The sequence below is a fragment of the Giraffa tippelskirchi genome, chromosome 2 (genome assembly GCF_054371585.1).
Source record: "Giraffa tippelskirchi isolate mGirTip1 chromosome 2, T2T-mGirTip1v1.2.pri, whole genome shotgun sequence".
Classification (NCBI taxonomy): domain Eukaryota; kingdom Metazoa; phylum Chordata; class Mammalia; order Artiodactyla; family Giraffidae; genus Giraffa; species Giraffa tippelskirchi.
In genome coordinates, this window is record NC_137276.1 from 9246332 (window position 1) to 9258810 (window position 12479).

The window sequence follows — 12479 nt, forward strand, 5'->3', positions numbered from 1 at the left end:
CTTGTCTAAGTAAACAGAAATTTTTTTATTTTCACTCTCTTTTTTAATTGGAGGATAACTGCTTTTACAGTGTTGTGTTGGTTTCTGCCGTACAACGCCATGAGTGTATATGTATCCCCTTCCTTTTGAGCCTACCTCCCTCAACTATCTTTTCTTAAAACGCTTTATGAAAGGGGGTGTTTTGCAATCGACATTGTGGTCAGTTCTTTCAAATGAGGGCTAATTTACATACTCTTGTTCATTTGTATCACACTACAAAGGTGACACAGTATATGGGACATACTCTCACTACAGCCACTCGAGAATTTGCATATTTTTCTATTCTTTTCTAATTGATGGGACAACATACTTAGCTGTAAGATAGCATTTCCATTGTTGTTCGGGAGAAATGCCTCTCCCTCCAAGCTGAACCCTTTAGTTCAGTTTTACCCACTTCTGGTAGTTGTAGGCACAGCTACTGAAGCCTGCATGACCTAAGCCTGTGCTCTGCAGTAAGAGAAGCCACCACAATGAGAAACCCGCTCGCTGCAACTAGAGAAGAGCCCATGTAGCAACTAAGACCCAGCAAAGCCAAAGATAATTAAAATTATTTTTAAAAATGCCTCCTTCCAGATATGTGATTCATATTAGAAGTCTCACCTTGATTACACCTGAAACAGAAATATGGTCATATCAAAAAGATATATAAAGGTTCAACACTGAAAAGAGCTGATATCAAATATTCTTCAACTGAATTTTCCACCTTGTAGATACCAAAATCTCTCTCTTAAAAAAAAGTGGGGAAGCTGGGCCTGGAATCCAGGACTCCTTCCCTTCTCCCTGTTTCCATCCCCTGCTCCCGGTGCCCATGTAGATTCTGGTGTAGAACCTTATTATTTTGAATTGCTCTCCTTTGACATTTGAAATCTACGGCTATTGAAAGGTGAAGTGACTCATCTCTCAAGGGAAAGCAAATACAGCATCTTCCTTGTTGTCCCTTCCTGCCCTCACATCGCTACTTCCTCCTTAAAGGCAGTCCCATGCCCTGCATTGGACAGCAGCCCAGGGTTTCAGTTTTCTACCATTCTGACATTTTCTCTGTAAGTGTTCTTGGAGAACATATGTCCATGATGATGTAGAGGAAAAAACACAAGGATTGATAAATCTGAGTTCTTCCTTCCTGGTCACTTAACTGCTGTCTAACTTTGTGTGAAGGATTCAATATTTTTAATAACCTCAGTTTTCCCTTCTGTAAAATGGGAATATCACAGCTTCCATCTTGTGTGAGTTTATAATACTCTGAACATGAAGCAACTAGTACAGGTCTGGCACACAGGAGGTGACAATTAAATGTTAATCTCCCTCTTCCCTATTTTTGGCTACCCTGAATCTTCACTGCTGCGTGTGGGCTGTTCTCTAGTTGTGATGTGCAGGCTTCTCACCACAGTGGTTTCTCTTGTTGCAGGGCACGGGCTCTAGGGCACACAAGCTCAGTTGCTGTGGTGTGTGGGCCTGGTTGCTCCACACGTGGAATCTCCCCAGACCAGGGATTGAACCCATGTACCGTGTGCATGGGTTCCTATGCACTGTACCACCAGGGAAGTCGTATGATTCTTAATAACCCTAGAATTCCAGGCAATTTGAAAGCCCCCCTTCTCTTGTATTTCTTTGAGGGGTAAAGAGAAGTCAGTTCTCTGTCAGTGGTGTAGGGCTGTGATTCTCAACATGTGGCAGCATCAGTGTGACCTGGGAAGTTGTTACCTGTGCAGATTCTCAGGCCCCACCCACCCTGTTTGAGTCATCGAATTGGGGGTGTGGTGGGGCACAGCAATTGTGCTTTTAAGTAGCTCTGCAAGTGCTTCTGATACTCTGTCCGGTTTCAGAACCACGGGGATAGGGTAAGGAAGAGTACAGGCTCTGGAGCCAGGTTGCTTGGATTCCGTTCCTCTCCGCCTTCCATTAGTATGTGCCTTTGGTCACATTAAGTGACTTCTCTGGACTTTCTTAGGCTTCTCCAGTGGCTCATCTGGTAAAGAACCTGCCTGCCAACACAGGAGGTACTGGAGATGTGGGTTCTATGCCTGGGTCAGGAAGATCCCCTAGAGTAGGAAATGGCAACCCGCTCCAGTATGGGAGCCTGGAAAATTCCACGGACAGAGGAGCCTGGGGACTACAGTCCATGGGGTTGCAAAGGATCGGACCCAGCTGAGTGATGGAGCATAGCACACTGGACTTTCTTAGCCATTGACTGGGAATTAGATCACATCTACCCCTGAGAGAAGGCCGTTGAGAAGATTAACTGAGGCAGTTCTCATGAAACCTTGAGACAGCCTTGTAGTTTAGTGCCCTGTTCTCAGCTTGGCCTCACACTAAGATCACCTGGGCACTTACAAAAAAAAACAAACAAACACCCGTGGGTGTGTATTTATTTCAAAATAAAAGGTTAAAAATAAACCACTGGTTCTTGGGTCCCACCCCTGGAGATTGTGATCTAAGTCTAGGGTGTTTGGCCCATAGGTCTAGGTTTTAGGAAGCTCCCCTGCTGATTATAGTGCACAGAAAAGCCCAGAACTAGAAGTGCAGTGTCTTGGGGACAAGCATCTGGAAGAACTAGCTGGCTACTAACTCTGTTCATCCCATTTACAAACAGTATGATCTGACCCCTGTGAGCTCGAGCTGGGGGCACAGCCATCATTAGTCAGTGACCATCAGCCATGCCCATCATCATCATCTATAAGCAACTGACTGTCTAATCGAGTTTTCAGTATGGGCAGACTTCAGCCTTCCTTGTTCAGAGATCAAAGTCTCCACTTGCTGAAAGTGGGGAAAGATGATTCTGACGTGTGGTTTTCTGCTCTCTTATGGTCCAGGTGCCGGTCTCACTGGGGCTGAGTTTCAGGATCAGGGCTTTGTGGGTTTCTGCTCCCCACCGGGAGATCCCCACTCAGCCACGTTTCTAGAAGTGAACTATGTTTCCCTCATCACAGGGTTAGCTACCAGGACTTTACGTCTGCAGTGTGAAGCTCTGGGGAGAACAACATGTATGACGTCTCGAAACAGGGTTCACAAAGAGGAAAAATTTCTTAGAGCCTGAAGGAGGACAGTTTTAAAAAGAAACTAACTGAATGTGAATGAACACATACTTCATCATGGAATCTAACGGTTAACTTTTATCTTGCTTTCTTATTAAAGTCTTTATTGAATTTGTTATAATTTTGTTTCTGTTTTTTATGTTTTGGTTTTTTGGTTTAGAGGTATGTGGGATCTTAGTTCCTCGACCAGGGATTGAACCCACACCCCCTGCATTGCAAGGCGAAGTCTTAACCACTGGACTACCACGGAAGTCCCTATTTTTCTTTCTTCTCTCTGGCTGATGGGTGATATACTTATAAAAATGATATTTAGTAAAAATAACACTTTTTACCTGCCTCTTGAGAAATCTGTATGAAGGTCAGGAAGCAACAGAACTGGACATGGAACAACAGACTGGTTCCAAATAGGAAAAGGAGTACCTCAAGGCTGTATATTGTCACCCTGTTTATTTAACTTATATGCAGAGTACATCATAAGAAACGCTGAGCTGGATGAAGCACAAGCTGGAATCAAGATTGGCGGGAGAAATAATCATAACCTCAGATATGCGGATGACACCACCCTTATGGCAGAAAGTGAAAAAGAACTAAAGAGCCTCTTGATGAAACTGAAAGAGGAGAGTGAAAAAGTTGGCTTAACGCTCAACATTCAGAAAACTAAAATCATGGCATCCAGTCCCATCACTTCATGGGAAATAGATGGGGAAACAGTGGAAACAGTGTCAGACTATTTTTTTGGGCTTCAAAATCACTGCTGATGGTGATTGCAGCCATGAAATTAAAAGACGCTTGCTCCTTGGAAGGAAAGTTATAACCAACCTAAACAGCATATTAAAAAGCAGAGACATTACTTTGCCAACAAAGGTCCATCTAGTCAAGGCTATGGTTTTTCTAGTAGTCGTGTATGGATGTGAGAGCTGGACTATAAAGAAAGCTGAGCACTGAAGAATTGATGCTTTTGAACTGTGGTGTTGGAGAAGACTCTTGAGAGTCCCTTGGACTGCAAGGAGATCCAACCAGTCCATCCTAAAGGAAATCAGTCCTGGGTGTTCATTGGAAGGACTGATGTTGAAGCTGAAACTCCAATACTTTGGCCACCTGCTGCGAAGAGCTGACTAACTGGAAAAGACCCTGATGCTGGGAAGGATTGAAGGCAGGAGGAGAAGGGGACGATAGAGGATGAGATGGTTGGATGGCATCACTGACTCAATGGACGTGAGTTTAGGTAAACTCTGGGAGTTAGTGATGGACAGGGAAGCCTGGCGTGCTGCAGTCCATGGTGTCGCAAAGAGTCGGACACGACTGAACTGAACACTTTTTAAAGTTTTTTATTTTCTTTTGTTTTGATGTGGACCATTTTTTAAGTCTTTATTGAATGTGCTACAATATTATTTCCCTTCTGTGCTTTGGTTCCTTGGTTATGAGGCGTGTGGAATCTTAGCTCCCTGACCGAGGATTGAGCCTGCACCCCCTGCATTGGAGGCAAAGTCTCAACCAGTGGAACCACCAGGGAAATCCCAGTAAGTATTTTTTATTGACGTAGGATTGACAAATAAAAATTATATATATGTAAGATATACAACATGATGTTCTAGTATATGTATACATCATAAAATGATTACCAAAATCAAGTTGATTAACATACCTACCACTCACGTGGCTACCATTTGTGTGTGTGTGGTGAGAACACTTGATATCTACCAACTTAGCAAAATTCAAGTACACATTCACACAACAGGAATAAAAACTACATTTCTGAGCTTCACTTGCAGCTAGTTGAGACCATGTCATCTAGTTCTATCTAGCACAGGGGATTTAAAGAGAAATGGAATGCACAGGTTTTCTCAACCTCTTTCCTCTTCGCTAGAATTTAAACATGAAAGTTAGAGGACCAGCAGTCACCTTGGACCATGCTGTGACTTTGGGGAAAGATCCCACATACAGTAACATGGCCCCTGACCTGGGAAGGACAGCCAGCCTGACCGCTTGCTGCTGGGCATCTTAAAGAGGAGAGAAATAAAATTCTTACTTGTTCAAGCCACTGTTATTTGAAATTTTGTTATAGTCACACCTAATCTTAAGTGATAAAATAGTCAAGTGATTTGTTCAGCCTAACATGAAAAAGAAAAAAAAATGAGCTTTTACAAGGTTTGAAGATGTCTCAAGCTTTAGACACTCCTGAATCTTTAATTAATTTGCCTGTGCCCAGTCTTAGTTGCATGTGGGATCTAGTTCCCTGACCAGGGATCGAACCGAGGCCCCTACATTGGGAACTCGGGAGTCTTAGCCACTGGACCACCAGGGAGGTCCCTCCCCTCTCCTTTTGACCTTTTCTGAATTCTTCCAGTTGGTGGTAGCTTGTTATTTCCATGTTCCTTACCAGGGTCTCCTGTTTGTAAGATAACTCAGTGGTTCCCCTAACAAATCCACCCTCAACTCAGTGGGGGAGCCCCCAAGAACTTGAAGCTGGAGCTCCACAGGGTAGGATGAAGCCACACCCCTTAGCATGGCCTCTGACACGAATCTCTCTCTCAGCCTAGCTCACTCATCCCGACAACTAGGTTCACACCTCAGCCTGGGCCTTCTCTGCATCTCCTCCTCCACTTGTTCAAATGCTAATGTCTTCTCTCCTGAAAGCCTCCCCTGAGGCTCTCACATGATTTTGCACCCTGAACAGATACTTGAATTCAGGAACCAAGCTTCTATGTCTGTACTTTGTCTTGCTGAATCCACTATTTTAAATCCAGAAGATGCTCAAAAAAATAAATATACACTGAGATGAAAGAAACTGTTAGTCGCTCTGTCATGCCTGACTCTTTGAGATCCCGAGGCTCCTCTGTCCATGGGATTCTCCAGGCAAGAATACTGGAGTGGGTAGCCACTCCCTTCTCCAGGAGATCTTCCTGTCGCAGGGACCGAACCTGGGTCTCCTGAATTGCAGTCAGATTCTTTAGTCTGACCCACTAGGGAAGCCCTGAGATGAAGGAAGGGGATTTGTTTGTTCACTTTTCATGTTACTAAAAATGCTTTAGTTTGCAAGTGCTTTTCATGTCCTATCCAACTCTATTAGGATTCTCCAGAGAAACAGAATAGGACATTTGTTGTTGTTTAGTTGCTAAGTTGTGTCCGACTCTGCAACCCCATAGACCTCAGCCCGCCAGGCTCCTTTGTCCATAGGAGTTCCCAGGCAAGAATACTGGAGTGTGTTGCCATCTCCTTCTCCAGAGGATCTTCCCGACCCAGGAACTGAACCTGAGTCTCCTGCTAGGCAGATAGATTCTTTACCATTGAGCCACCTGGTAAGCCTATAACATAAATACTATGATGTAAAATTAAATACTAACTACTGACATAAAGTCAGTACATCTTATGTTACATGATATGGAAATAAGAAAGAAAACATACTTGCTTAATATATGTAAATACACACAACATATTCATAACAAATAAGGAGGAAATATTCATGACAGAGTCCTTGTTTCTGTAACTAGTCAGATGGTGGCAGTTGGCGTTTATAACCACCTTCTATTACTCATTCTGTATTGAGTCCCTTGTTTATGTCGCAGTAGCACGATGTCAGGGGATCATAGTTGGCAGGCAAGTTACATTCTTCACAGCACTGGAAGCTGGGGTAAGACTCGGGGGTGGAGGTTGCAGCCTCGGTGACCTTGTCTTGATCACTACAGGTAATGGTCGTAGCAACGGGTGTCTTTGCAGCACTTAAGAAAAGACATACATAGAGCATAGGATTAGAATTTTTCTTCTTGGTCCACCTGTTACAACTGTCAGGGGGATCTGGAAAGTTTGGGCCTGGAACCAATCAAACCCATGACACCAGCCCGAGAGGAAAGCAACTCTGCCCTCGTCCCAAGCTCCTGTCCGATCCCTTCCTCTCCTAAGAGTGCCAGACATGTAAGATCAGGTTCCAGCAAATGAGGGAGAGGGAGTTGCAAGTGCGGGTCACCCAGGTGATCACCCAGGTCCGCCAAGTGCAGAGCACAACCCGGGAGGTTGCCAAGTCAGCCTCCTGGGTGCTGGGAGTTTCCTGCCTGCTCACAGACTGAGCTTCCCTAGAATGGGGACACGACTGCGGCTTTTTTGTGTGTGTGTTATTCTCCCCACTTATCACATAAGGAATCTGAGACACGGAGAAGCTCAGTGACTTCATCTAACACATACAAGTGGAGGAGGAGCTGGAAATAAAAACCAGGCCATTCAGAGCTTGACGCAGGGCTCCGTTTGGGAAACGTGCTGTCTCCTTGGAACGTTCATGCGTGGGAACACCGCTGCCTCTGACAACCAGTCTCGCCCATATTTGAAGGTCCCTTTCCCCCAAATTTAACACTCCCTGTTCTGATCTACACTCCCTGGTGAGGCAAACCCCAGAATCTTCACACAACTCAGCTTCCCCAGGGTCCTACAGGCCCATCCCACTGTGCCCAGAGCCAAGGACCCTCTGAGAGCTCCCCAACTCAGGCAGGGGAAACTTCAGCTCAGCCTGTCCTCCGAGTGAGCAGAGGCAGACTCAGTCATGCCATCTTCAGTCTGCAGTCCTGTGGAATCGACCTGCTGAGGGTAAACCCGGTGAGGCCAAGGGAGGGCAAAGCAGCGCAGACCTAGTGGCTGAGAACATTCTTCTTGTGAGTTCACAGCCTCAGATGGGAAGGGGTAGAAAGCCAGATTCTACCCTCCCCGCCTCGGTCCTCTCAAACCCTCCTGCTGTTCCTGACCTCACCCAGGGTGCGGCCACAGGGCTGGGGATGACCCCGCTCAAGCACGGAGCCCCAGGATCCCATGTGAGGGGGTGTTAGCCCCTCTTACCCACATCACTCACTTTAACTGGTTGGCTACTTTGTAGTAAAGAAAGATGATGACACCTATGAGCACGAAAGCTGTAATCAGTAAGGCGCTCCCAATGGCGATCATGATCTCGAGGTCAAACATCTCTCACACACCTGGGCAGAGAAGTGCGAGCCGTGAGTGTGAGTGTGAGCTCCTGCCCCCCTCCCCTGCCCCCCAGTCACTTAGCAACCACAGTATGCTTCCTTCAGAGGGGGGACAGGGAACCCAAACCACAGAGCCTTCCTTATGCATGGAAACATGAATCTTCCTAGAAGCCTAGCATCCCAAAGTGGTCCGGGTTGGGTTTATTCGTGGATGAAAAAGGACTGAAAGAGAAAGTCCAGAGGGAAGAAAATCAACAGAAAACTTGAGAAGAATCTTTTCCTTTCACAGGCAGTAACATGCAGCTGTCCATCAAAAACAAGCCTGCACTGGAGCAAAGGGTTTTATTCCCAAACACCTGGGTCTCATGAAATACGTTTACTGATAAGAGTCAGGATTGACCCCTTGCTGTCCAGCAAATTTAAAAATACTATTTTATGGGAATGACTCAGGGAAAGACACATTATGCTGTGTAATAAAGTACACAGACCCGTTTTATAAGTGATTATGTCTTAAGGAAAAGGTTTTCAGTTCTCCTACTGACAACTGTCATGCCATCTCATGGTTTTAGGAGATTCATGGAGCCTTTTTTTCCTCATTCTGTCTCTACAGGAGACAAGAGGCCTTTCTGCCCTTTTCCCCCCTATATTCTCCCAGGAAATCCAGTTTGCCTGGAATAAGCCATTTGCTTAATCTAACACAATGAAATTTGGGAACAGTGAGTCAGGAAAGAAGCATAAACAACTCTACTGCTAAACATACTTACTACAATTAAATCCTCTAGATCTGGATGAAGGCCAACTGGAAAAAAAAAATTTTTTTTTTTTAAATAATAACCAAAAAACCCTGCGGGGAACAGGATATTTTATCAAACCTATAAATTGAGAAAGAGGGATCGAATCATCCCTATTAGAGGAATTAAGATGCAAGGTTGAAGAGCTCACTTTAGAAGCCCAGCCTCTTTCCAGCTCCAGTGCTATGAACCCTATTGGGCCACGGCCTGTGTGACATCAACTCTGGACACCAGCTCTTTCATGGAGTTCTGAATTCTGTTCTGCGTGTAGGTATATTTTAGCTCCCATGAAACAGAAATATCATTTTGAATCACTTATTTCTAAGTCTTTACCTTTTCAGGTCTTATTTCCCTTATAATAATTTTCAGGATTTGACTGGTAATCAAAAGCAGGTTTAAAATTTCAGTGAAAAAAATAAACAGAAACGTGGGGAGGTGAAAAACACTCTTACACTTAAGAGTTTGATTATAGAAGACTTTATGTTACAATAAAATAAAGTTTTATCGTTACCACACAATAAAATGATACGGAGGCATTTACTAGGATTCAAGCATATGTTCATTGACATTGGAAGATTTTCATACTTTATAAGTTAAAAGGGTTACAAATGAAAGCTGAATAGGATACCTGTTCTAAGTCAAGTGTATAAAGGTACTCATACCCAGCCAGTCTAGTAACATGAAAAGAGGAGACTCCAGGTGCTGTTTTTTTTTTCACTTGTTTTTAGGCATGAGTGTTCTTAGCTCCTCTGACCAGACATCAAACCCATGCCCTCTGCGGTGGAAGTGTGGAGCTTTAACCAGTGGACCGTCAAGGGAAGTCCTGTCGGTGCTATTTTGATCCATTTTTTTCGGTGATACTGGGCCTCCGAAGCCCCCAGCAGTGCCGCTTAAAAGAACCGGAGATTCCCCAGCTAGAGCCATGGGTGCATCTAGGTGGGAGAAGGAATCTCTGGCCCATGGGGGCAAAGATGACGGTTACAGTGGGATCCCCTCTGGGTTGCCAACTGGCACACCCATCAGTGGAGGGGAGGAGTCTCATGACCAGGAAGGGAGCAGAGCCATGTCTCCTAGCTACCATTGTCAGGGGGGCTCCTGCACTGTCCACCTTGCCACTGGTGCTGGGCTAGCCTGGGCTTGTCAGCAGGACTCACATTAAATCTGGAGGGAATCAACCCATGGGTTTTGTACCTTTGGATTCTTGGGGAGTCTGACCTCCATGGGCACAGGGAACAAAGGATGGAAACAGAAGGAAAGGAGTCCTGGATTCCAGGCCCTTTCCCTCCATTTACTTGATAGAATGGTTGGCAAAGTAGTTCAGCTCTCTGAGCCTGCTGTTTCTTCTCAAATGTGAAAATATAATGAACACTGTGTGGTCTGACGGTGGTGGCGGCTGTTACTGTGAGAGGTTTCGGTGCAGACAGACGTGTCAGTACTTTGTAAACTGTGATGCCGGTGTGAGCAGCTGACCCCTTTGATGGTGGCTCTGATCCAGCCACAGATGTGTTCTGTTCCTGAGCTTGATCCGGATGGAAAGTGTGGAAGTGAAAAGATTGAGTGATGCAACCTTCACCAAGGGTTCTCTGCTGGGCCCCACCACGGAGATTCTGATTCATTGATTTGGGGGTAAAGCGGATGAATTTGCCGTTCAGCCAGTTCCCAGGTGAGGCTGATGGGATGGCTCTGGGCCGAGGTGTACCAGCTCAGCCCGTTAACTAGTAAGAACCCTGAGATCTTCTGAAAGGCCCCTGTTCAGGGACCGCTTCTCCCTCTGGTGTGATTCCTTAGAATGGGTTGGGCTGTAGAATCTGCAAGTAGATTAACAAGTTCCCCAGCTGATTCTGGCAAAGCAAGAATCAGAGCAAGTGAGGAGCAACTGACTTAACTCATCAGACAGTCAGACGTTACATGGTTCTACTGATCCATTCACAGCACCCAAAGCAGGATGCCAGGAAATCCTGCAAGTGAGGTCAGGAGCAAAGCTCCACACTGGTCTTCTTCCCAAGGCCCAGGGTAATCAGGTCACCCTCCTTCTTGAGCCGCTGATGACTGGGTGCTAAAGATTCGCAGTGGAGCAGTGACGGTTTTCCTGAGCTAGACCAAGGCTACTACCTTTCCAAGTGTTTCCTCTATCTGACATGCGTCATATGCTTGAGTCAATCTAAACTGCTTTCCATTCAGTTCAGTTCAGTCGCTTAGTCATGTCTGACTCTTTGCGACCCCATGGACTGCATCATGCCAGGCCTCCCTGGCCATCACCAACGCCTGGAGTTTACTCAAACTCATGTCCATTGAATCGGTCATGCCATCCAACCATCTCATCCTCTGTTGTCCCCTTCTCCTCCTGCCCTCAATCTTTCCCAGCATCAGGGTCTTTTCCAGTGAGTCAGTTCTTCGCATCAAGTGGCCAAAGTATTGGAGTTTCAGCTTCAGCATCAGTCCTTCCAATGAACACACAGGACTGATTTCCCTTAGGATGGACTGGTTGGATCTCCTTGCAGTCCAAGGTACTCTCAAGAGTCTTCTCCAACACCACAGTTCAAAAGCATCAATTCTTCGGTGCTCAGCTTTCTTTATAGTCCAACTCTCACATCCATACGTGACTACTGGAAAAAACATTGCCTTGACTAGACGGACCTTTGTTGGCAAAGTAATGTCTCTGCTTTTTAATACGCTGTCTAGGTTTATCATAGCTTTTCTTCCAAGGGGCAAGCGTCTTTTAATTTCATGGCTGCAGTCACCATCTGCAGTCATTTTGGAGCCCCCAAAATATAAAGTCTGCCACTGTTTCCCCATCTGTTTGCCATGAAGTGATGGGACTGGATGCCATGATTTTAGTTTTCTGAATGTTGAGCTTTAAGCCACATTTTTCACTTACGTCCCCCTAAGAAGAGCCTTCAGTGTTGTCTCTTTAGGTGTCACTTGTCCAGCCACTTGCTGAGGAATGGAGAGAGCAAGGGCAGCTTCATGAAGACTGCACCTGAGCTGAGCTTTGGACAGTAGTGTGACAACTGTGATGAGGGCAGGGAGAGGTGGGGGGTCAGTGTGCAGGAGGACTGGGGCCAACAGCCCGAGGAGGCTTGGGAAGAAGGGACAGGCTGGAACAGGTCACATGGTGGTGGTGGCCGGTGCGGCTGGAAAGCGTTGCTGGGGCTGAGTGAGGAAGCGTCTCCAGTGATCCGCTCGACTCTTCATGACGAGACACGTGGCAGCAGCATGCGAGTACACTCTCTGTTCTGCCCCAAACGGCTGAAAATCCAGTGATGACAGAGGCATGGAAACCTTCTTATGTCACCATGGGAAAGATGGAGATAAACAATCCTCAAAGGGGAGGCAGTGTGGAAATTAAAATACATACCCTGTCTCCTGGTCTCATGTTTGCTCACCCACACATCCCATGCAGCCACCTCTAACTGCCGTGGCTACCCTGACACTTCAGAAGGTGCATCTGCCAACTCTCATTGCCCAGACTGGACTTACAGTTGTGCCACCTACAAGTGGAGAAAAGTTACGAGAAAAAATAAGACTTTAATAGAGATTTTGTGCATACTGTGGGTCTGCTCCTCCCGTTTGAGCAAATTCAGGCAGTATTTCCTTAGGCAATAATGATTTTAACAAAGCAATTACATGTACACATGTATAGAAATTTATAAACGTAAAAAAATCAATAC

The 12479-nt window shown here is 45.7% G+C and overlaps 1 long non-coding RNA gene across 2 annotated transcripts; it reads right to left on the reverse strand.

Moving 5' to 3' along the window:
* Window positions 1-6473: 6473 nt before the first annotated feature.
* Window positions 6474-9002, reverse strand: LOC145539417 (uncharacterized). Of its 2 annotated transcripts, XR_014077777.1 has the most exons (5): window positions 8960-9002; window positions 8782-8816; window positions 8114-8239; window positions 7906-8026; window positions 6474-6790 (listed from the first exon to the last, which is right to left on the reverse strand). It is a non-coding gene; the product is annotated as an uncharacterized LOC145539417 (long non-coding RNA). The 2 variants fall into 2 exon arrangements; XR_014077778.1 differs by lacking the exon at window positions 8114-8239.
* Between the last annotated feature and the right edge of the window lie 3477 nt (window positions 9003-12479).